The sequence below is a fragment of the Lampetra fluviatilis genome, chromosome 54 (genome assembly GCF_964198595.1).
Source record: "Lampetra fluviatilis chromosome 54, kcLamFluv1.1, whole genome shotgun sequence".
NCBI classification, from domain to species: domain Eukaryota; kingdom Metazoa; phylum Chordata; class Hyperoartia; order Petromyzontiformes; family Petromyzontidae; genus Lampetra; species Lampetra fluviatilis.
In genome coordinates, this window is record NC_136328.1 from 6473096 (window position 1) to 6497533 (window position 24438).

The 24438-nt window shown below is 52.2% G+C and overlaps 1 protein-coding gene across 1 annotated transcript in view; it reads right to left on the reverse strand.

The window, feature by feature from the left end:
- Window positions 1-7008, reverse strand: part of LOC144949527 (protein CBFA2T1-like) — an 88970-nt gene extending 81962 nt beyond the window's left edge. The window contains exon 1 of the mRNA XM_078879453.1: window positions 6746-7008. The gene's annotated coding sequence lies outside the window, so the exon portion shown is untranslated. The remainder of the gene's footprint in view (window positions 1-6745) is intronic.
- Between the last annotated feature and the right edge of the window lie 17430 nt (window positions 7009-24438).

The following is a 24438-nucleotide window of genomic DNA, read 5'->3' on the forward strand; positions in this document are numbered from 1 at the left end:
GTGTGAGTGTGTGTGTGTGCGTGTGTGTGTGTGCGTGTCTGTGCGCTGCACTCTGAACTCGGCGTGCCGAATTCAATTCCCGCCCACGGCCAACACTGGTGACGATTATCTGAACCGGTCCTGGGCCTCCCCGAGGTTGACTCAGCCTCAAATGAGTACCTGGTGCGGTGTGTAAACATCGCCACTGGGGAGACAAAGGCGGCCGGGCGTGGTGCTGGCCACCCCACCCCCTCGTGTGGCCGGCCTTCATAGGTGCTACTAGCTAGCAGCACTTGCCCCAACAGTCTGTTGAGACTTTTGGGGGGATCTTTGTCTGTGTGTTGGCGAGTCAGTGCGTGTGTGTTGGTCAGTCTGTCTGTGCGCGTGTGTGTGTGTATTGGTGAGTCTGTGCGTGTGTGTTGGTGAGTCTGTGTGGGTGTGTTGGTGAGTATATGTGTGTGTTGGTGAGTCTGTGTGTGTGTGGGTGTGTTGGTGAGTCTCTGTGTGTGAGTGTGTTGTGAGTCTGTGTGTGTGAGTGTGTTGGTGAGTCTGTGTGGGTGTGTTGGTGAGTCTGTGTGTGTGTTGGTGAGTCTGTGTGTGTGGGTGTGTTGGTGAGTCTGTGTGTGTGAGTGTGTTGGTGAGTCTGTGTGGGTGTGTTGGTGAGTATGTGTGTGTGAGTGTGTTGGTGAGTCTGTGTGTGTGAGTGTGTGTTGGTTAGTCTGTGTGTGTGTTGGTCAGTCTGTGTGGGTATGTTGGTGAGTCTGTGTGAGTGTGTTGGTGAGTCTGTGTGTGTGTGTGTTGGTGAGTCTGTGTGTGTGTGTTGGTGAGCCTGTGTGTGTGTGTTGGTGAGTCTGTGTGTGTGTTGGTGAGTCTGTGTGTGTTGGTGAGTCTGTGTGGGTGTGTTGGTGAGTCTGTGTGGGTGTGTTGGTGAGTCTGTGTGGGTGTGTTGGTGAGTCTGTGTGTGTGTGTTGGTGAGTCTGTGTGTGCGTGGGTGAGTCCGTGGAACCGCGTTTGGCGAGTCTGCGTGCTGCTGATGGAAGATGCCCGTGTTTGTGCTTGGCACGTCGTGCGTTGCGTGATGCTGTGTTTACAAAACGTGAAAACAATTTCGGGTGACTGGAGGCAGTTAGCGCGTGCCTCTGGCTCCGATCTAATTGCTGGGCGCGTTTTGTTATAAACATTTTTTTTATTGCAGAAATCTACACGGCCGCTCTCATCGCCACCTTGTACGAATTATCAAGGCACTCGGTCAAACTTGCATCATCATCATCAGCAGGAGCAGCAGCAAGCAAGCAAGCAACACCAGCCAGGGTCTACCCACTGCTAGGTGGAGCCCTCCGCCTCCCCTCCCTCCCCAAAGCCTTCTGGATGGAGTTTCACCGCTCCATCTCCTCTCGTGAGGTGCCCGACCAAAAGTCCGTCGTCCGTTCTAGCAGCGCGTCCGGCCAACAAAAACCCACTCGCTCACTCGCTATAGAGTCTCACTCTGCCCCCAAAGATTCATCTGATCCCTAATAGGATCCATCCCCCAGGGTCTCTCTCACCCCGAATAGGATCAATCCCCCAAGATCCCTCTCATCCCAAATAGGATCAATCCCCCAAGATCCATCTCATCCCAAATAGGATCAATCCCCCAAGATCCCTCTCATCCCAAATAGGATCAATCCCCCAAGATCCCTCTCATCCCAAATAGGATCAATCCCCCAAGATCCCTCTCATCCCAAATAGGATCAATCCCCCAAGATCCCTCTCATCCCAAATAGGATCCATCCCCCAAGATCCCTCTCATCCCAAATAGGATCAATCCCCCAAGATCCATCTCATCCCAAATAGGATCAATCCCCCAAGATCCCTCTCATCCCGAATAGGATCAATCCCCCAAGATCCATCTCATCCCAAATAGGATCCATCCCCCAAGATCCCTCTCATCCCAGATAGGACAAATCCCCCAAGATCCATCTCATCCCAAATAGGATCAATCCCCCAAGATCCCTCTCATCCCAAATAGGATCAATCCCCCAAGATCCATCTCATCCCAAATAGGATCAATCCCCCAAGATCCCTCTCACCACAAATAGGATAAATCCCCCAAGATCCCTCTCATCCCAAATAGGATCAATCCCCCAAGATCCCTCTCATCCCAAATAGGATCAATCCCCCAAGATCCCTCTCATCCCAAATAGGATCAATCCCCCAAGATCCCTCTCATCCCAAATAGGATCCATCCCCCAAGATCCCTCTCATCCCAAATAGGATCAATCCCCCAAGATCCATCTCATCCCAAATAGGATCAATCCCCCAAGATCCCTCTCATCCCGAATAGGATCAATCCCCCAAGATCCATCTCATCCCAAATAGGATCCATCCCCCAAGATCCCTCTCATCCCAGATAGGACAAATCCCCCAAGATCCATCTCATCCCAAATAGGATCAATCCCCCAAGATCCCTCTCATCCCAAATAGGATCAATCCCCCAAGATCCATCTCATCCCAAATAGGATCAATCCCTCAAGATCCATCTCATCCCAAATAGGATCCATCCCCCAAGATCCCTCTCATCCCAAATAGGATCCATCCCCCAATATCCATCTCATCCCAAATAGGATCAATCCTCCAAGATCCATCGCATCCCAAATAGGATCCATCCCACCAGGTTCCATCTCACCACAAATAGGATCAATCCCCCAAGATCCCTCTCATCCCAAATAGGATCAATCCCCCAAGATCCCTCTCACCACAAATAGGATCAATCCCCCAAGATCCCTCTCATCCCAAATGGGATCAATCCCCCAATATCCCTCTCATCCCAAATAGGATCAATCCCCCAAGATCCCCCATCTCATCCCAAATAGGATCAATCCCCCAAGATCCCCCATCTCATCCCAAATAGGGGTGTTGTCTGTGTGTCATCGGTACGCTCGGTGGGTTTTCTCGGAGCCATCCGTTTACCCTCCCACATCAAGGCACAAACACTTCACTGCAATTGGCCAAATCGTCGCTAATGTCCTCTTGAAAACATCCTCTTGAAAACGAGAACAGGCCGGACTCAGGCTTTTCTGGACCCACTTGTTATAATTGTTGTTGTTGTTGTGATCGGTCACCGAGGAAAGCCTCACCGAGTCTCAAGACTCGTATTCAGGAGGGTCCTGCCAGGCTTCTGCAGTAGGAGGGAGCGATGCTGCTGCTGCTGCTGCCGCTGATATGCGATCTCAAACGAGCAATTTGCAGCAGATTTTTCAGACTTGGGATAAATTCGACCAATCCCGGTAACATAGCCAAACGTGCGTTTAGCTCGATAACTGCACTTGCCCCAACAGTCTGTTCAGGCTACCCCGGGGGGGTCTTTGTCTTGTTGTGTGTGCGTGGGGAGCGGTGGCACAGTGGTTAGCGTAGCTAACATCGGTCACACGATCACCTGCATCGGCCCTGGGCCTCCTGTAGGCTAACTTAGCCTCAAGAATAAGGACTCGGTGCGGTGCTTGTTCAGCATCAGTGCTGGGAAAGACAAAGGCGGCAAGGGAGTGATGCTGACAACACCACCCCCACACCTCCCGCGCCCTGTAGGGAATTCGGAATCTTTATTTCGGACCGGAGGAGGAATCCGATGAGCTATGAAGCTCTTTTTCACAGGCACCCGGTCGGGGCTGATCACTTGCCCCGCGTTCTGTCACGGTGTTGCAGGCAACCCAGTCACAGAAAAGCAACCTTTAATGTTGGTGTCAGGGGCCGCCACTGTGATGAGATGTTAATGGCCTCGCTTGGTACGCGGGAGGTCGTGGGTTCGATCCCGACCCTGACGCCTGCTGCTGTATATTTGGAGTCTGCGTGTCTCTCTCTCATCATCATCATCGCGGTGGCTAGGAGATGTTAACTACCTCGCCTGGTATGCAGGAGGTCGTGGGTTCGATCCCGACCCTGACGATGCCTGCTGTTGTATATTTGGAGTCTGCGTGTCTCTCTCTCATCATCATCATCGCAGTGGCTAGGATATGTTAACTACCTCACCTGGTATACAGGAGGTCGTGGGTTCGATCCCGACCCTGACGCCTGCTGCTGTATATTTGGAGTCTGCGTGTCTCTCTCTCATCATCATCACGGTGGCTAGGAGATGTTAACTACCTCGCCTGGTGTACAGGAGGTCGTGGGTTCGATCCCGACCCTGACGATGCCTGCTGTTGTATATTTGGAGTCTGCGTGTCTCTCTCTCTCATCATCATCGCGATGGCTAGGAGATGTTAACTACCTCGCCTGGTGTACAGGAGGTCGTGGGTTCGATCCCCACCCTGACGATGCCTGCTGCTGTATATTTGGAGTCTGCGTCTCTCTCTCCCCGTGTTCGCGTGGATTTCTCTCCGCGTCCTCGGGTTTTTCTCTCCAAGTTTAGAATCAACATCACGCGTTTTAGAGTCTTTGGCCGCTATACAATGTCCACGTGATGATGATGAGCCCACTTCAGAGGTGGAAATTCCACATTCCTATGGCGGTGGCGGAGTTTATCCCACAGAGCATTGCCTCCCTTTGGTTCTCAATTGTAAAAAAAATGTAGAATGTTAATAAACACACGTCGGGTTTTATGAGACAAAGTAAAGTTGTTACTGACGTGCTTAATTTGTGTTTGCGATAATTTAGCTTCTTAAACAAATCTGTCCATGTCTCGCTACCCGCCCCCCTCCCCCCAGAAAGGGCATCGTGCACCCCCAGTTAAGAAGAAGATGAACCACTTGCCACAGAGCAAGCACTCTATGGCAAGTGATGATGAGCTGAGACAAGCAATCGCCCACGATTCGAACTTCGAGAGGGCATTCCGCAGATCGCAAACCGCTCGCTGCAAAACCGCAGATTCACCTGGCCCCGATGAAATCTGCACCAATCGCAACAAACGGTGGATATCGTAAGAACGACCACCTCGCGAATCGAAGCTGTTGTTGTTGTTTTTGTTTGTACCTTCGGTACGATTCGATCTTAATCGATGCAGAGAGACGCGTGTTTAATTAAGGGGTGTCCAACAAAAAAAAGTATCAGTGACTCTTGCCATCCGCTCCACATCTCTCGCTCTCTCGCCCGCTCTCTATTCGCGTTATGAAGGAGGCCCATTGCCCGAAACGTCGCCTCGTTATACATCTGTAACGTGGTCGAGTTGTTAGGCTGTGCCTGTGCGCCACTGCGAACGCAGCAGCGACGTTATTTGTTGAAACAGAGCAGAGGTACAACGTTACAGGTATATGCACAGATAAGGCAGCGAGTGTAAGCACTAACACCCCTCCCCCCAATCATTAACGTCCAACCAACTGCACGTGTCGGCTTAGCACGCGTGGGCTATGCTGATGATTTCGATTGAAAGATTTCGTGACTGCAGGGATTCATCTTCTTGGTTCTTTCGGTAAAGTCACGTAGAAGGGAAATAATGAAATAATAAAAATAAAACATAATAAAATAATTATCACGACGTTTCGGCCACAACGCAAGCAGCCGTCCTCAGGTGAAGAACAGGTCTGTCGGGAAGACAGCGTCTGAATGAAACACCCCAGGCTTGGAGCGTATATTTAAGCTGGGTTGGAGGGGGAAGAGCGCTCGAAGCCTGATTGAGCATTGTCTGATACATACGGTGCGAAATAAGTTCAACACAACGTACATAGATGCGGCCGGGTTAGCATTAGTCTGGAAGTCTGCTAGATCGACGGACTACAAGACATTTCTCTGTATAGCAGCGATGATGATGATGAGCATAACACCAACAAAACGACACCTAATGTGATTGATTTATCAACGACACCTACGCAAGACCACAACAGCCCGGACGCATCCAATCTCTGATGCAGCTCAGCAGGATTTTGTGTGCGCGGTGACCGATTTGTGTGCCAGGGCCGTGAGACCTGCACTGGGGTACAAACCCCTCCAGGTGTTTCGTGAAGAACCGAATCGGTTACCCGGCGATGGATTCTTGAATCCATCCGCGTGGAGTGTTTATCGGCGGGCTCTTTCTCTCGTGGGCATCTTTCGCGCAATAAGTCCAAACTCCCCTCTCTCTCTCGCGGTTCGAAATGGAAACGTCTCCAAACGTCGTCGTCTCCCCCACCCCCGTCCCACAATCTAAGTCCTTGATTTCGAAAAAAAATCAGCAACCTCCGATTATAAGCACGCATGGCTACGTACGGTGCGAAAGAAGTTCAACGGGCATACAGTAACCACAGCGTAGCAGCCAAAGGCGAACCCGGGGGTGTTCCCTGTTCATTCAGCGAGGCTCACAGAGCCAGACTAAGGCGATACGAACCCAAAGGCGCCGTCAGCGTTCATTCAATTGCGCACATTAAGCCATTTGCGACGTACAACGAACCCATCGCACAGCAACACAACAACAACAACAATGTACCAGCCCTTGATCGATCCACTGCTGGATGATAATGCCTGTCCCGTAGTGTTCCAAAGTCACGGCGGCGGACCGTGGGCCATACTTCACTACGCCGGGTCAGTGAGGATTGTGTGTGGGGGGGGGAGGAAGAGGGGGGTGGGGTAGGATTCCTCTCGCTACTGATGTGAGCCGTGCGAGTGGTGGGCTCCAACTCAGGATGGACCGGCCGGGCTCTGTGCGTGCGCGCGTTCGTTCGAATCGAACGGCGAATGGACCAGCGCGCGAACGAACGCACGCAACGCATTGATGAACGACGAACGAACGCAACGCGTTGATGAACGACGAACGAACGAACGCGCCATCGTCAAGTGACGAACGAAGTTGACCGATGCGATGCTGCTCCAGGACGGGGGTTACCTGAGCCGTGCGCTCGCCTGCTGCTGCTGCCGCCGCCGCCGTGGGAGGAAGAGTCGAGAGTTATTCCATCCGGAGCGCGTCGAAATCCCTACCACTGCCCCCTAACTACGGCTGCCCGCTGTGTCTGTGTGTGTGCGTCTGTGTGTGTGCGTGTGCTGGTGCGGTGAGGGTGACGGGAAGAGGTTTCCCGGCTCCGTAGCCACTACCATCTGCCTCTGCCTCCTCCTCTGTGTGTCTTCTCGCGTCTCTCTCTCTCCACACACAGCCAATTCCTCTCCCTCCCTCCCCTGCCTCTCTCTCCCTCCCCTGTCTCTCTCTCTCCCTCCTCTGCCTCTCTCTCCCTCCCTGCCTCTCTCTCTCTCCCTCTACCCCCCCACTCACCACCCCCACCACGTCACCCGCACATCCCCGCCCCGACCACCCTTCCCGCCTCCACTCTCGCTCTCCTGCCCCCTCACGCCCTCTCTCTTTACGCACGCACACACACCTAGACGCACATTCAATGACAAAGCCAAAGATCACCCCCCTCTCCTACCCCCCAATATATGGCCTTCTAACAGACTGTTGGGGCACGTGGCTGTGAGCGGGTGCCAATGAAGGCCGCCACGGCGCACGAAGTTATCAGGTGACCAACACCACGCCCGACCGCCTTTGTCTCCCCATCGCACCCAGGCACCCGTTTAAGGCTGAGTCGACATACTGGGACTGCTTCGAGGCCCCTACTGCTACGACTGTTGCCGCGGCCTCTCATCGGCCGGTCTCTATCCGCTGCTGGATGAAGGCCTCCTCCTCCGCACTGCTGCGACCATAATGCACCTTGCACCGATCACGACAGTGTCATGCTGCTCCACGTGTCCACGCGGTAAGCCGCTTCGTCGAGCTGTCATTTGTGGTCAGGTGGCTTTTGAAAAATAAAAATTTACCCGTAAAAACTAAGTTTTTCACTATAAATCCTTTATATGCGTGGCGGCTAGAGTCCTCTCGTCCTCTGGCTTGAGATGGCTGCCACCTATGGGTCAGATGATTGCCTGCCACCATTAAGCAATTGGTAATTAAATATAAATAAAAATCCTAAAAAGTGTAAAGTTATGGGAAAAATGTTTTCACGAACATTAATTGTCACGCACAACGAGTCTGTGTGCAAAATGTCAGCTCGATTGGATCACGGGAAGTGGGTTAAAAAAACGACCGAAAGATTTGCACGGTCGTAAGCGCGCAAGCAAGCAAGCAAGTGAACTTAATATAAAGGATTTAAAAATAAGCTAATAGCTCAGCGAGCTTTACCTGGTAAGATGTAAAATATATATAAAGTTTAGTATATGTTTTAAGTGATTTATATTCTTGGTTCTTTCGGTAAAGTCACGTAGAAGGGAAATAATAAAATTATATAAATATAAAACAATAAAAATTCTCACGACGTTTCGACTGCAACACAAGCAATCATCATCAGGTGTGAAATCCACAACAAGAAAATTTAAATAAAAATTTAAGTGATTAGGTTTACCTTCCCTATACACTGCACTCCGATCGTGTGTTGGCGCTGTTCTGGTAATGTTCTTACCCCGTGTGCCCCTTACCGGAGATCTGTGAAAGAAAAAGCTTCATAGCTCATCGCACTCCTCCCGCACTCGAAATGAAACGTCACGATTCTTGCTTCTGACACGACCCGAGTATCATGGCTCGCACGGCACTGATACCAGCGGTGGGCATTCCACGTGCCCATGGCAAGAACCGGTCAGACACGAGACCACGAGTAAGGTAGCAGAACTGGTCGGATCTCGTGAAGCTAAGCAGGTTTGAACCTGGCCAGTTCATGGATGGGCAACCACCACCACGCACACAAACAGGGCTGCTATAGGCTGCTGCTGCAGAAGCTACGAGAGCAGTCCGGTGTTGTACCGTACTTCTGTGCTCCATCGCCTACGCGAGCCGCGGTGAAGTATGGTCACACAGCCCCATTCAGCGTGGGGAGGCGCTCATCCAGCAGTGGAGTGACAAACGGGCTGCCGCACACGTGCGCGGTGCGAGAACCAGAGACCGTCCACCCCCCATACGTTTAACGCTACCTCCGAAGTGCACGGCTGGCTACGTACGGTGCGAAAGAAGTTCACCGTACGTACGGGTAGGCACCCAGTATGGCCAGGTAAGGGGCCAGGTAAGGGACCAGATAGTGACTCGGGCAAAGGGCCGGTAGGGGTGCAATAGTGCACACTGCGCAAGGAACCCAGCTACCTGAGTTGGATTTCCGGGCCAAGGGTCCTGGCATAAAGCGGCGAATGGCGATGTCTGAAATGGTCCCAGGCGCCTCCGTATTCGTCAAACTTTCACCGACCGGAGTGTGTGTGGTGAAGTATGGTCAAGCAGGTGTGGGAAGGCCTTCACAGCATAGTGTCTTATAACAAGGGGGGGGGGGGCTGTACATTATTGTTCGTTCTTACGAGCCCTTTGATGCAAGCCGTGTTTTCAAGGGAGATCTGTGGCCAAACAAGCGAGCAATGAACCCGTTACGGTGATAGGCGGGCGGATGGCTCAGAGGTCAGAGGTCAGAGCGCGAAGCCAGCACCGCTGAGACCCTGGGTTCAAATCCAGGTGTCAGCATCCATAGGTGATTAAACCAGGTTCCTAAGCGTGCCGAGTTACTATTTAACTAACTAGAATTCATATTTAGTTTATAGATTTTACCAGGTAAGGCCCACTGAGCTATATACAGCTCTTTTTCAGAAGCGACCTCGCCACAAATGATAGCTCAACAAAATGGTTTATCATCATCACGTGGAAATGTATAGCAGCCAAATACTCTAAACGCGCGGACGTTGATTCTACATCTTGACTTTAAGCTTTCGTGACTGCAGGAATTCATATTCCTTGGGTCTTTCGGTAAAGTCACGTAGATAGGTTCAAAGTAAATAACAAAAACTAACAATAAACTACGACGTTTCGATCGCAACACAAGTGTTCGTCATCAGAATGACGAACGCTTTTTGTAAATTGTCTGGTTATTTTGTTTGAACCTATCTACGTGACTTTACCAAAAGACCCAAGGAATATTAATTCTAAATGTCGAGGGAAAAGCCGGAGGACCCGGGTTAAAAATTCCACGCGGCCACGGGGAGAGAGAGAAACCCACAAACTCCAAATACACAGCAGCAGGCGTCAGGGTCGGGATCGAACCCACGACCTCCTGTGTACCAGGCGAGGTAGTTAACATCTCCTAGCCACCGTGGCGCCCACCCTCTGGTCCACGCGCCCAGCACGCGCGCGCGTGCGTGCGTGCAAACCGAGACGAAAAAAATATAAAAGCCGGAGGAAAACGACGAGAAATTTCGATAAAAGTAAAGAGCGATGGGGGAGGCGGCGGTGCGCGAGCGAGCGAGCGAGAGAGCCGGGAGCCTCCTTGGACGTGAAACATTTATGAGTTATTAAACTTTCATGCGGTGGAGACAAAGCGTGAGACGCGGGCATTGTGAGAGGCAGAGCGTGCCAAGCAAGCGAGCCAGCAATTCGGATGAACCCCCCCCCCCTCCGCGCGGTCTTAAAAAAAACCGCACGGCTGCGTGGAAGTCGGGTGTGCAGGCGGTGCAACTGCAACCTGGGCCCACGAGCCAAGAGAGGCCACATGGAGACGGTGGGGGGCGGGACGGGAGGGGGGGGGCCCAAATTAATTCCTTGCACCAAGGCCAAATGCCAACCGCACCACGCCCCCCCCCCCCCCCCCGAGTTCAGTGTTAATCACCGTGGCTCACAGAGCCAGACTAAGGATAATTACTGCGGCTCACAGAGCCAGACTGAGATTACGAAAGGATTCAGTGTTAATCACTTTGGCTCACGGGGGCCAGACAAAGCCCTCCTTTTAGGGTTCAGTGCTAATTCAACAGAGCTCACAGAGCTCGACTCAGGCGACCAAAGGGTCTCGATTTAAATCAAGAGGCTCGCAGAGCCGGACTAAAGCTACCCTGGGGTTCAGTCAGCGGCACGGCTATGGAGCATGCGGGCGGTGTACCTGCACGGCTAACATCCGTGGCACCTGAGCCGATGCAGGGCTCCCCACCAACCTTGACCAACCCGCAATGACCAGCGCGGTGAAGTGTCTGTGGGGAAGGCCGTCATCCAGCAGTGGATTGCCAAAAAGTCACCGTAACGTAACCTCCGATGTAGCACGGTTCGCTACGTACGGTTAAAAATAAGTTCAACAGACATACGTACATACATAGACTCACACAGAGACCCACAGACTCACACAGAGATACATAGACTCACACAAATACCCACAGACTTACACAGATACCCACAGACTCACACAGAGACCCATAGGCTCACAGAGAGACCCACAGTCTCACACAGAGTCCAATATGCTCACACAGAGACCCATAGACTCACACAGAGACCCATAGGCTCACATAGAGACCCACAGTCTCACACAGAGACCAATATGCTCACACAGAGACCCATAGACTCGCACAGAGACCCACAGACTCACACAGAGACCCACAGACTCACACAGAGACCCACAGACTCACACAGAGACTCATAGACTCACACAGAGACCCATAGACTCACACAGAGACCCACAAACTCACACAGAGACCCACAGTCTCACACAGAGACCCATAGACTCACACAGAGACCCATAGGCTCACATAGAGACCCACAGTCTCACACAGAGACCAATATGCTCACACAGAGACCCATAGACTCGCACAGAGACCCACAGACTCACACAGAGACCCACAGACTCACACAGAGACCCACAGACTCACACAGAGACCCACAGACTCACACAGAGACCCACAGACTCACACAGAGACTCATAGACTCACCTTAGACCCACAGACTCACACAGAGACCCACAGACTCACACAGACACCCACAGTCTCACACAGAGACCCACAGACTCACACAGAGACCCACAGTCTCACACAGAGACCCACAGTCTCACACAGAGACCCACAGACTCACACAGAGACCCATAGACTCACACAAAGACCCATAGGCTCACACAGAGATCCACAGACTCACACAGAGACCCACAGACTCACACAGAGACCCATAGACTCACACAGAGACCCACAGACTCACACAGAGACCCACAGACTCACACAGAGACCCACAGACTCACACAGAGACCCACAGACTCACACAGAGACCCACAGACTCACACAGAGACCCACAGACTCACACAGAGACCCACACATTGTTGTCCTAGCAGGGTTGGTTACGTACGGTGCGAAAGAAGTTGAACGTACGTAACGTAACGGGGCCGTTACGCCAGAGGAGGAGCGAGCGAGCGGCGTGCGTGAGCGATGCAGCGACAGATTTAGTGGTGGGGGGGGGCACGGGGGGGGGGGCACGGGTGGGGGGCACGGGGGGGGGGCACGGGTGGGGGGCACGGGGGGGGCACGGGTGGGGGGGGGCACGGGTGGGGGGCAACGGCGGAGCGAGCCCCAACGAGCGGGGCTCAGATGGCGCGGCCACATCGCATCACTCCCCACCCCCCTCTCCCTCTCTGTGTCTCTGCCGCTCGCGCCGTCCGGGCAAAGCGCAGCCTGCCCAGCTGCCTCCGACACGACGACAACAGCAGCAGCACAACAACAACAACAGCACAACAACAACAGCAGAGACATCTCGCACGGACAGCCACGGGCGTGCATCGTGCAATGGCTGGCGCGTGTGTGCGTGTGTGTGTCGTGCGTAGTCGTGTGGTTTTCCGAATCGGTCCTGGGTCTCCCCTAGGTCGACTCGGCCCCAAATGAGTAGCTGGTGTGCGGTGTGTAAACGTCGCCGCCGGGGAGACGAAGGCGGCCGGGCGTGGTGCTAGACACCCACCCCCCTCGTGTGCAGCGCCGGCCTTCGTAGGTGCTCTCTAACAGCACTTGTCCCAACAGTCTGTTGAGACTTTACGGGGAACCTTTGTCTTTATCTTTGTGTTCGGTTATGGGCCAACACCAGTGCGATTTTCTGAGCCGGTGCTGGGCCTCCCCGAGGTCGACTCAGCCTCAAATGAGTACCTGGTGCGGTGTGTAAAACATCGCCACTGGTGAGACAAAGGCGGCCGGGTGTGGTGTTGGCCACCCACCCCCTCGTGTGCCGTGCCGGTCTTCATAGGTGCTGCTACTCGCTAACAGCACTTGCCCCGGCAGTCTGTTGCAGGCTATAGGGGGGATCTTTGTCTCTGCGTGCTCGTTGAGGAGTCGCCGTGCTGGGCAGACGGGCGACGCTCACAACAACGAGCGGGGCGCCGGGCGGATAAAGCGTGGCGAGTTGGCGCAGTCAGGAGCACAGGTGGTGCCTCGACCAGTCATCTCAATCAACCCGTGACCCACTGCCAGCAGCGAGCCTTCGACAATTCACGCAATGGCACAAGCGACGAGATGGCTTCACCGCCACTTAGTAGCGAATGGCGGTTGTTGTCGTTGTGTGTCAAGCGTATGCAAGTGTCCGATACCGCAGGTGGATTTAAATAGCGTCTGAACGCGACCGTCTCTCGAGATGCCAGCGGAGAGTCTCGGATAACAAACAAAACAAAAAAACATCTTGGATCTTGTGTCGGATTTTTAGCTGATCCGACACTTCATGTCGGAAACGAGCGCAAAAGGTTTTTGCTTGTGCCGAATCAACGCTGCTGAAATTACGCGCTCGCAGAAGGCCGTGAGAAGCACTGTAATTTGTGTACGTGACGGACCCCGTGAAGGAGACTTCGTGTTCGTTCATCTCGTCGGATTATTGTCAGACAGTTTTCCATCACGTGCAAGACGTGAAATATCTCCGTGCTAACAAGAGTGACGTCACCTCAATGTCACGTAAACGTCATAATGGCGACGTCACTTACGGTGGTAGCTCAGACACAAATTGTATTCGGATCATCCGAAATTTCCCATCTAGATCGTTAGGGATTCATGCGACAATATATCCTCAATGTAGCCCTTATATGCGCGCATGGTGATGGTGGTGGTGGTCGCTAGCACTAGCCAGGCAAATATCCTCCTTAGATTCAGAGATCTGATGAGATTTGGCACGCGAGTAACACAAAGACAATTTAGCAAAACAATTATCGTGCGTCTGTAAGCAGTGGGGAATAGTGACTTTACCCACGAAAGATTATCACAAAAACAATGTGTGCGTAGGCCTAACAAGATGAAATATATTCATTGTAAAAGGAGGCTTTAATTTTTTTGTTTATATACAGGATGCGAAAAGTGGGTCGGGGGGGGGCACAGTTGGTGGGAGATGACAAAAAATTTTAAATACAAAATAAAAACATTAATTTAAAATCCGGATCCCGTGCGTCGAACCAATTCGGCGGAGTGTGCCGCATTTTCCGCCTCTCCGTGTTTTGCGATTCTGCCGAGCGGAGGAATGAAGCCCCCCGGTCTCACAGCCTGAATATTAATTCCTCTCTTCGGCGAGCCGCGAATTAAATTAGCAATTAAAATGCGGCGAATTTAATGCCTCTGACTGGGAATCCATAATTTAATCCGGTTATTTTTTTAATTATTTTAATTCTCGTCGTCGTCGTCGTTTATTTGCCGCAAATATTTGCAGGATTTTTCCGCGCGTCTTGGATTCGAAGAAAAATAGCACACAATTTCCCGACGAATTTGCAGCGAATTTGCAGCGGTCAACAATTTTAATGGAATCGATAAAACGCGCAAGAGCCTCGCTCGCTCTCAGCGTAAAAATAAAAAAAACGTCTTTAAAGCCATCGGCAAGGCACAGACTCTGAAAAAAAATCTACATTTTCCACCAGAACCCCAGAATCGGCAAGGTGCGTGCGCCTCTTGTCATGAAAACGATATTGGAACATCGACTTCAATCCACTGCTGGATGAAGGCTTCCCCCACCCGCCACCCCCACCCCCCCGTGCCGGCCGTGGATGTTTATTTGACTAAACTTCACCGTGCTGATCAGTGCGGCTTGGCGATGGCGGGGAGCACGGACACGGTGGGTGCACAGGAAGAACAGCACAACGATGCACTCTGCTGCACTGCCCCCCGATGCTCACAGCACGGCCCTGCGGCCTATAGCATCCGTTATGCACGGTGGTCGCCCATCGAAAAACAATGTCCAGGCATCCCACACCTGCTTAGCTTACGCGATGGGATACATTCTGGGATGGTCTTGTCATAGGGGATTGATTTCCCTGCTCCAATATCTGCGATTGTACACCTGGGGCCTTTTAAGATGTCCTTTGATTCAAAATAAATAAATAAAGTGCTCAAACGATGTAATGATGGGAAAACTTTCGGGCTGTGATGTATGTTGAATACTATTTTTTTTCTTTCGGTAAAGTCACGTAGGTAAAAAATAAAATAAAATATATGAAAACAACTAAATTATATCACGACGTTTCGGGTGCAACACAAGCGTCCTTCTTCAGGTGGGGACAACGTAGCGAAAACACAACCGCTTAAGTGTGTCTGACACACTTAAGCGGTATGAATCCTTGCAGTCACGAAAGCTTCAAATCGATCATGTATGTTGAACTTCTTTTGCACCGCACGTAACCAACCGTGCTAATCGGAGGTGCGGGGTGGGGGAGGGGGAAGGCCAACAAAATAACACAGAAAGCAGTTCTAAACAAATGAGTTTTCAATCGAGATTTTTTTAAAGTGCACAGCCCCATTGGCTTCCTAATATCGGAGGGAAGGGCGTTCCGTACGGCCGCAGGCTTCCTGTTTTGTAACGTCGCGGGCGGCCTTGGGCTTGGGCAGGACGCGTCGCCCGAAGGACGATGACGGTCAAGAATAACGACGGACACAGCCAACCGTGAACTTAACGCGTCCGAGAGGACGACAACCAACGCAGAGATGGAGCGATTAAATCGGTTCCGTGTGCACGCGCGGGGGTGGGGAGGGGGGTGGATTGTTGGATCGTGATCGTGGGAGGTGGCGGCGGTGGCTTGGGGAGGCTCTTCATCCAGCAGTGGATTGACCCACGGCTGGTGATGGTGATGATGGTGATGATGTTGATGATGTTGATGGTGGTGGTGACAAAGAAGATCGAAAACCGTCTGCAAAAAAAACGCCCCAATTTTTCACCGTCATTCATTCTTGTTTTTTGCGACCGGACAAACCCCGCGGTGTAAATCTCCCCGAGCCACGCGATCGCGAACGCGTGGCTCTTACTTGTAAATAAATGCAACGAACGTGCGCGCAAGAGTCACGGGACGGAGCGGAGGAGCGGTGGCGCGGTGGTTAGCGGCGCACGACGCCACAGAAGCCCGCGGTGCGATACGTCGCGGGGGCCGCGCCGCTGCGTCATTGTTCGGAATGACGTCCGACGTTTCGGCCCACGCGCTCGGGAGCCTCTTGGAGGAAGCGGATTTTCTCACGGCGGACATCGTGCCTCGACACAGACGCGGCACGACCGTGCCCGCACTGACCCGCGCGGTGAAGTATGGTCAAACAATCTCCATGGCCGAACGCGATGTGTGTGGTGTGTCTTTCATCTGGCAGTGGAATGCACATCGGGGTGTAAATTGTTCATCAGCATAGATGTATTTCCTTTCAAGGCGGTGTTGTTGGACGAATGTGTGGTGCGTTCATTTAAAATCGGATCTTGAATGCTAACCATTGTCGATGTAAAGCTTTCGTGACTGCAGGGATTCATCTTCTTGGTTCTTTCGGTAAAGTCACGTAGAAGGGAAATAATAAAATAATAAAAATAAAACAGAATAAAAATCATTCTCACGACGTTTCGGCCACAACGCAAGCAGCCGTCCTCAGGTGTAGAACAGGTCTGTCGGGATCATTCAGACTCTGTCTTCTCGACAGACCTGTTCTACACCTGAGGACGGCTGCTTGCGTTGTGGCCGAAACGTCGTGAGAATTATTTTATGATGCTTTATTTTTATTATTTTTTTTATTTCCATTCTACGTGACTTTACCGAAAGAACCAAGAAGAAGACTAACCATAGTCATCATCAACATCATCAACAGCCGTGATCCATCCACTGCTGGATGAAGGCCTGCCCCGCTCCCCCCCACCCCCGTGCCCGCCTCTAGGATGACCCCAGCTCTCGCAACCCCTGCGATGGGACAATTCACGCAGCGACACGTGTGCACGAGCACGTGTCGCCGTCTCTCCGTCTCTCACTTATTCGTTTATATGACACGCTCCCACTCGCTGTGTGCGGTAGTAGCAGCAGTAGTAGATGCGTTACCAAAGAAAGGGACGCACCCAGCAAAGCAGCGCGCACAGTACTCACAGTACATCTCTGTACGTATGTGTATGTATCTTTATGTATCTTCATCTTTACGTATCTTCGTGTGAATCTCTGCGTGCATCTCTGTGTGCATCTCCATGCGTATGTACCTCTCTAAGTATCTGTGTGCACGTATCTCCGTGTGTCTATGCCGTTGCGTCTCTGTGTGTATCTCTACGTGTATGCATCTCTGTGTGTATCTCTACGTGTATGTATCTCTGTGTGTATCTGTACGTGTATGTATCTCCGTGTGTATCTCCGTACGCGAAACAGCTGCCTGCCGAGTAGCGCACTCAGTACACAGAGTACACACACAGTACACACAGTACACACAGAGTACACACAGGACACACACAGGACACACAGAGTACACACACACAGTACACTGACGACGTTGCCCCACGTCCGACCGCATAGCCGCATGTAGAGTGAATTCAAACCTCGTAATCGAGCGAATTTTGGGTTGAAATAGGTAAGGCCCAGAGCGTGGAAAGGAATCGCACTACCCTAGCCCGCGTAGAGCGAGCGAAACCTGTTTATAATACAATTACAAAGAATCCTCTGCAGTCAGTTGCCAATTGCAGCGTAAATAATCTGAGTGTAGGTTCATAAATCAATGAATTAGCGGTGTCAGCCCTGCCTGCTGCAGGGAGGTCCCACGTCAGAATCGCCGCCAGCAGCAGCAGCAGCTCCCCTCGCCACCCCGCGGAGCCTCCATCCCATCTCCCCCCCCGCGAGAGCGGCGCTTCTGTTCGCAACGCGCGGGCACGGCACGGACATGGCACGGGTACGGCACGGGCACGGCACGGGAACGGCGTGGGCACGATGTGGCCACGGCACGGACTTGGTACAGGAACGGCGTGGGAACGGCGTGGGCACGGCAGGGACATGGCACGGAAACGGCGTGGCCACTGCGTGGGCACAACACGGGAACGGCGTGGGCACGGCACGGGAACGGCGTGGGCACGGCACGGTAACGGCGCAGGAACGGTCGCTATTCCCACCGCGATGGCGAAACCCGCAGCTTTGTTGATTTGTGGTTGAGCCGCCACTGGGAGGTAACGGTGTCGCGGGTTCAGTCGGCGGTGAGAGAAAGCCCCACGTAGGATGTGTGGTGGTCCAGGACGGCGGTGAGAGAAAGCCCCACGTAGGGTGTGTGTGGTGGTCCAGGACGGCGGTGAGGAAACCAGGCCGGGTGGCTCAGAGGTCGGAGCGCTGAGCTGGTGCCGTCTGGCGTGACCTGGGTTCGAATCCAGGATTACACCGGGCTCTCAAGTGCAGCGAGCTGGTGCCGCGCTAAATTTGGACGTCGGATTTAAACCACGTGTCCCAACGCGGCTCCCATACAAGTGCCGCCCTCTAGTCGTGTGGACCAGAGGTCGTTTGAAGGCATCTCAAGGGTAGCTCTGTGACATCCGCTTCTGTGGGTCATTCTCTAACACACAGTGCTTTGCTGCTCTGTAAAGATTCTCATCCAGAAGTGGATCGACGACAGCTGGTGGTGATGATGAAAACATCATGGACTGGAACAAGTGGATTTCAGAGCAAGCATTTGATTAAATCGCTTTTCATATTCAAATGTGTTTTTTTTTATTTAGTGCATTCCTTATCAAGCCTGCAAAAATCTCTGTGTTTTTTAATTATGTATTCGGAACTTCTCTCGCACCGCACATAGCCAAGCGTGCTAATCGGAGGTGCGGGAAATTTTGATCGCCATCATCATCATCAGCAGCAGCAGCAGCAGCCATGGTCAATCCACCGCTGGATGAAGGCCTCCGCAAGCCGTCGCCGCTTCTCGCGATCCTGCGATGCGATCACATTCCACGCCTCGGAGCTGCTACACGAGACGATTGAACCGCTCCATATCGACGGCGGGACCACGATTCTCTCTGCGCGACCAGCCACTGCCATCATCATCCCCGACCACCCAATTGCACTCCATCACCACCACCCACCCACCCACCATTAATACCTCACCGCTGCGCCACCGCTCCCCACTCCCCATTCGCTCACCCAAAGACAAAGATCCCCCCGTATAGCCTGAACAGACTGTTGGGCAAGTGCTGTTAGCGAGCACCCTATGAAGGCCACCCACCCACCATCAGGCCGGCACGCCCGGCCGCCTTTGTCTCCCTAGTGGCGAATGTTTACACGCCTCACCAGGTACTCGGTTGAGGCTGAGTCGACAGACACGTGCCTGTCCCTCTATCTCTCTCTCTGTATCTGTCTATCATGCGTCTCGCCCGTGCTCCTTCGCACACCTTTTCGGTTTCAGTTTGATCTTTGTCGGTATTCGTCACCGCGCTTCGGGGCTGTACGTCTCAGCGTCGAGTACGCACTCCGTGTGCATTCAATCGCGACCAACACGTATCTGCTGCAATTTGCATGTTCCATATGAAAAGGGCCACTCCACCTCGAGATCCTTCAATGACAAAGGTGCGCAAGCCAACAAAGCAAATTCCAGCCTTTCCAAAAAAAACACCCAACCTAGTACCCACCCAACCAACCACCCACCCACCCACCTAGGCACCTGGCCAGCCACTAGGCTAGCAGCCAGCCACCCATCCAGTCAGCCTCCCAACCACCCACCTAGGCACCCACGCAGCCAGCCAGCCACTGGGCCAGCAGCCATTCAGCCATCTGGCCAGCCAGTGAGCCACCCACCCAGCCACTCAGGCAGGCAACCAGCTTTCAACTTGGCACGATCATTACGTGGCGTAGCCATGGAGTCAACATTGGGGGGGACTAAATCTTCCAGGGGGTCTGGGGGTACGCCCCCCACCCCAGAAAGAAATCTAAATTTGAAAACTAATTTCATGCCTAAAATATTAAAAAATTCACTAACACATAGGATGAAATTTTTATTTATTTTTTACAATAATGTCTAACAGTGTATTGTATTACATTGCTCTGTTTTTTTCTTTTTTACCTTTTCTTGTTTCATTGTATGTAATGGCAGAGATTAGGGATTTATAAAGTACAACCATAACCACAATCAAATAAACAGAAATCTATTTGATAGCAATATATTGGGGGGGGGGTATATTTTGAGCATATTTGAATATTATAATTGTGGCCTTGGCCCAGCCAATCAATGACAGAACGAATCATTGTTGTCGACCATGCGGCCATCGTGCCCCTCCAGCCACGACGCGTGCGTGTCCTGCCCAAGAGCTGAAGAACCTCGGACGGAGTTTGGTGGACCCAGAGGGAGAGAGACTTTGCAAACAACAATGTGGGAATGTTTACTCCTGGGGAGAGGGACCCGACTGTTCTCTCCGCTCATTTGCAAAACAAATCGAGAGGTCACTTGTTCCAAAGCTGCTCTTAAATCCTATCAGGAGGACAAAGGCTCTACTCGCCCAGCCACCCGCCCAGCCACCACCGGAGTGTTTGGCTCGAGGCTTGAGGAGTGCGCGTTTCGTTTTTTTGTTGTTGTTGTGTAGCCACTTTGTGCGTTCAAAGGTTTGGCACATGCGCGCACCCCCCACCTCCCCCACCTCCTCCTCCTCCGCCCCCTTACACAAAACAAGTCTTAAGTGATTCGTTGCTCAAACGAACGTTGAGCTGGTGCGGAATCTCGTGACAATGAAATGTTGGTACACGTGGCCACGTAGAGTCAAGGGTAGAATGAATGGGGAAAGGAGAGAGAAAGGGATTCCGGGATTAAAGCCTCGCCAACCGTGGTCGCCACGGGTGCCGAGATGTTAACGACCTCGCCTGGTATACAGGAGGTCGTGGGTTCGATCCCGACCCTGATGCCTGGTGTACCTTTGGAGTTTGCGGTGTCTCTCTCAGCGTGGCCGCGTGGATTTTTCTACGCAGCCTCCGGTTATTCCCTCCACACTTAGAGTGCAACGTGCACTCAGAGTATAAATGTCGGCGTAATAAGCCACTTCGTTGGGTTATCATCTGTGACCAGGTCGCTCAATGGGGCATTAACTGCCAAAATAAAATAACAATTTGAAGTCGTTAAAGTCCCTGAGACGGACAGAGAGGGCGTGGGCTCATGCGGGAAGCAAGGAGCGCCGGGCTGAGAAGAGATGCGGTGGAGAAAGAATGACCGGGCCAAGATGTTCGCGATGAGAGCAAGTGACGGACTGGGAGTAGAAATGAGGCCCGGGCATTTTGTAAAGACAACAGCGAGGCCCAAATTGCTGTGCGATTCTCACTGGTCCACATTTGGGGGGGGGGAGGAGGGGCTGGGTCAATAAATAACAAAAGGGGCCAGTTGAGGAATGATTCTTTGGGGCTGCCGAATGAGTGGGGACTCAATGCCAACCGAGAGCGTTAATAAGTGATGACGCGTAAACATTGGAGCTAACAAAATATTAAAATAATTATTTCGTTTTTTAATAGAGGGGTTTTTTTCGGGATAGAACGCGTAAATATATAAATGTGTTGTCAAACCCGCCACCACCCGACACGGCCAACTAGAACGTGGCCAATTCGTCAAGAGTACAGCATCACCGGTGTGTTTGAGATCCAAAAACCTCTATTATGGATGATATTGGTCGCGAAAGCCTACGTGTCGAACTGACTAACCTCTTATTTATTTTTACTCTGATCACATTTGCAATTTCCCCACGCAGACCGACCCACCGGCCCTCGGAATGGACCGGCCCACCGGGAATTTGCTCCATGGGCTGCTGCCCTATGGCAAATCCCGCGCCTGGGTGAGAGAGGGTGGTGATGATGATGATGGCGATGAAAGGGGAAGGAAGAGAGGAAGAAGAGAGAATGGCCAACACCGTGACTATTACCTGAACCGGGTCCGTGCCTCCCCTAGATCGATTCAGCCTCACATGAGTACCTGATGTGGCGTGTAACCGTCACCACTGGGGAGACAAAGGCCGGGGGTGGTGCTGGCCACCCACCCCCTCGTGTGCCGTGCCGGCCTTCGTAAGTGCTGCTCGTGCACAGCACTTGCCCCTACAGTCTGTCCAGGCTATACGGGGGGGGGGGGGTCTTTGCCTTTGGTTGGTGTCGCATCTGCCACGTCATCTCAGGCAGGCGACCCAGCAACACCTGGCCTCAGCAATAAGCCTCAAGGTGCACCTAGCCTGGCACAAGCGCTGTGGTGACGACACCGCCACTTGGTGACGAACGGCAGCGGCTGCTTCTTCTTCTGTTGTTGTTGTTGCTGCTGCTGCGATGTATTGCAGAGCCTAATGAATTAACAAAAGTCAATTAAGCTGTGCACGGCTCAATTAACCAAACCTGCTTGGATGTGTTTGTGTGTACACGAGCGTGTGAGTGGGGAGCGGTGGTGTAGTGGTTAGCGCTGCGCTACGTAACCTACGTGACCAGAGTTCGACTCCCGCTCACGGGCCAACACCAGTGACGATTATCTGAACCGGTCCTGAGCCTCCACTAGGTCGGCTCAGCCTCAAACGAGTACCTGGCGCGGCGTGTAAACATTCGCCACTAGGGAGACAAAGGCGGCCGGGCGTGGTGCTGGCCACCTACCCCCTCGTGTGCCGTGCCGGCCTTCATAGGGTGCTCGCTAACAGAACTTGCCCCAACAGTCTGTTCAGGCTATACGGGGGATTTTTGTCTTTGGGTGAGTGAATGGGGAGTGGGGAGCGGTGGCGCATCGGTGAGGTATTAATGGTGGGTGTGTGGTGGTGATGAAGACGATGGTGGGTGGTGGTGGTGATGACGATGGTGGGTGGGTGGTGGTGATGGTGGGTGGGTGGTGGTGATGATGATGACGATGGTGGGTGTGTGGTGGTGATGATGACGATGGTGGATGGGTGGTGGTGGTGATAACGATGGTGGGTGGGTGGTGGTGATGATGACGATGGTGGATGGGTGGTGATGACGATGGTGGGTGGGTGGTGGTGGTGATGACGACGGTGGGTGGGTGGTGGTGATGATGACGATGGTGGATGGGTGGTGATGACGATGGTGGGTGGGTGGTGGTGGTGATGACGACGGTGGGTGGGTGGTGGTGATGATGACGATGGTGGGTGGGTGGTGGTGATGATGACGATGGTGGGTGGGTGGTGATGATGACGATGGTGGGTGGGTGGTGGTGATGATGACGATGGTGGGTGGGTGGTGATGACGATGGTGGGTGGGTGGGTGGTGGTGATGACGACGGTGGTGGGTGGGTGGTGGTGATGACGACGGTGGGTGGGTGGGTGGTGGTGATGATGACGATGGTGGGTGATGGTGGTGGTGATGGTGGTGGTGATGACGATGGTGGGTGGGTGGGTGATGGTGGTGATGGTGATGACGACGGTGGTTGGGTGGTGGTGGTCATGACGACGTTGGTTGGGTGGTGGTGGGTGGGTGGGTGATGGTGGTGGGTGGGTGGTGGTGGTGATGACGGTGGTGGTGACCCTGCGAGGCAGGACAGACACCTTGACAGCCTCACGCAGACCCAGGCCATCTGCCGTGCTGCAGAGCGACATGGCCACTGTGTGTGTGTGTTGTGTGTTAGTTATCTGTGTTGTGTGTTAGTTATGTGTGTTGTGTGTTAGTTATGTGTGTTGTGTGTTAGTTCTATGTGTTGTGTTAGTTCTGTGTGTCGTGTGTTAGTTCTGTGTGTTAGTTCTCTGTGTTGTGTGTTAGTTCTGTGTGTCGTGTGTTAGTTATCAGTGTTGTGTGTTAGTTATGTGTGTCGTGTGTTAGTTCTGTGTGTCGTGTGTTAGTCATCTGTGTTGTGTGTTAGTTATCTGTGTTGTGTGTTAGTTCTCTGTGTTGTGTGTTAGTTCTCTGTGTTGTGTGTTAGTTCTCTGTGTTGTGTGTTAGTTCTCTGTGTTGTGTGTTAGTTCTCTGTGTTGTGTGTTAGTTCTCTGTGTTGTGTGTTAGTTCTCTGTGTTGTGTGTTAGTTCTCTGTGTTGTGTGTTAGTTCTCTGTGTTGTGTGTTAGTTCTCTGTGTTGTGTGTTAGTTATCTGTGTTGTGTGTTAGTTCTCTGTGTTGTGTGTTAGTTATCTGTGTTGTGTGTTAGTTCTGTTGTGTGTTAGTTCTGTGTGTTAGTTCTCTGTGTTGTGTGTTAGTTATGTGTGTTGTGTGTTAGTTCTGTGTCGTGTGTTAGTTCTGTGTGTCGTGTGTTAGTTCTGCGCTATCTCCGGCACACATTTACCACGTGGCCCCTACCTGCCTACTCCAACCAAATACTACATGCCAATGTGAAACTAAACTTTTTTTTCTACCTGTTTAGCTCCCTGTCAATGAAATAATCTACATTCCTCTCCACCTGCCGATGTACCTACCTCCATATATAGCTCCTCACACGCTTGTCTTCTGAGTGATTTGCTAACCCACCCACCCACCTACCTGCCGACTTACACATCTACCACGATACCCACCCACTTAACTATCCACGAACCCAACAAACTAAACTAAAGCGATAATTATTTTATTATGTTTTATTTTTATTATTTTATTACTTCCCTTCTACGTGACTTTACCGAATGAACCAAGAAGATGAATCCCTGCAGTCACAAAAGCTTTAAATCGAAATTTAAAGCGATAAACTTG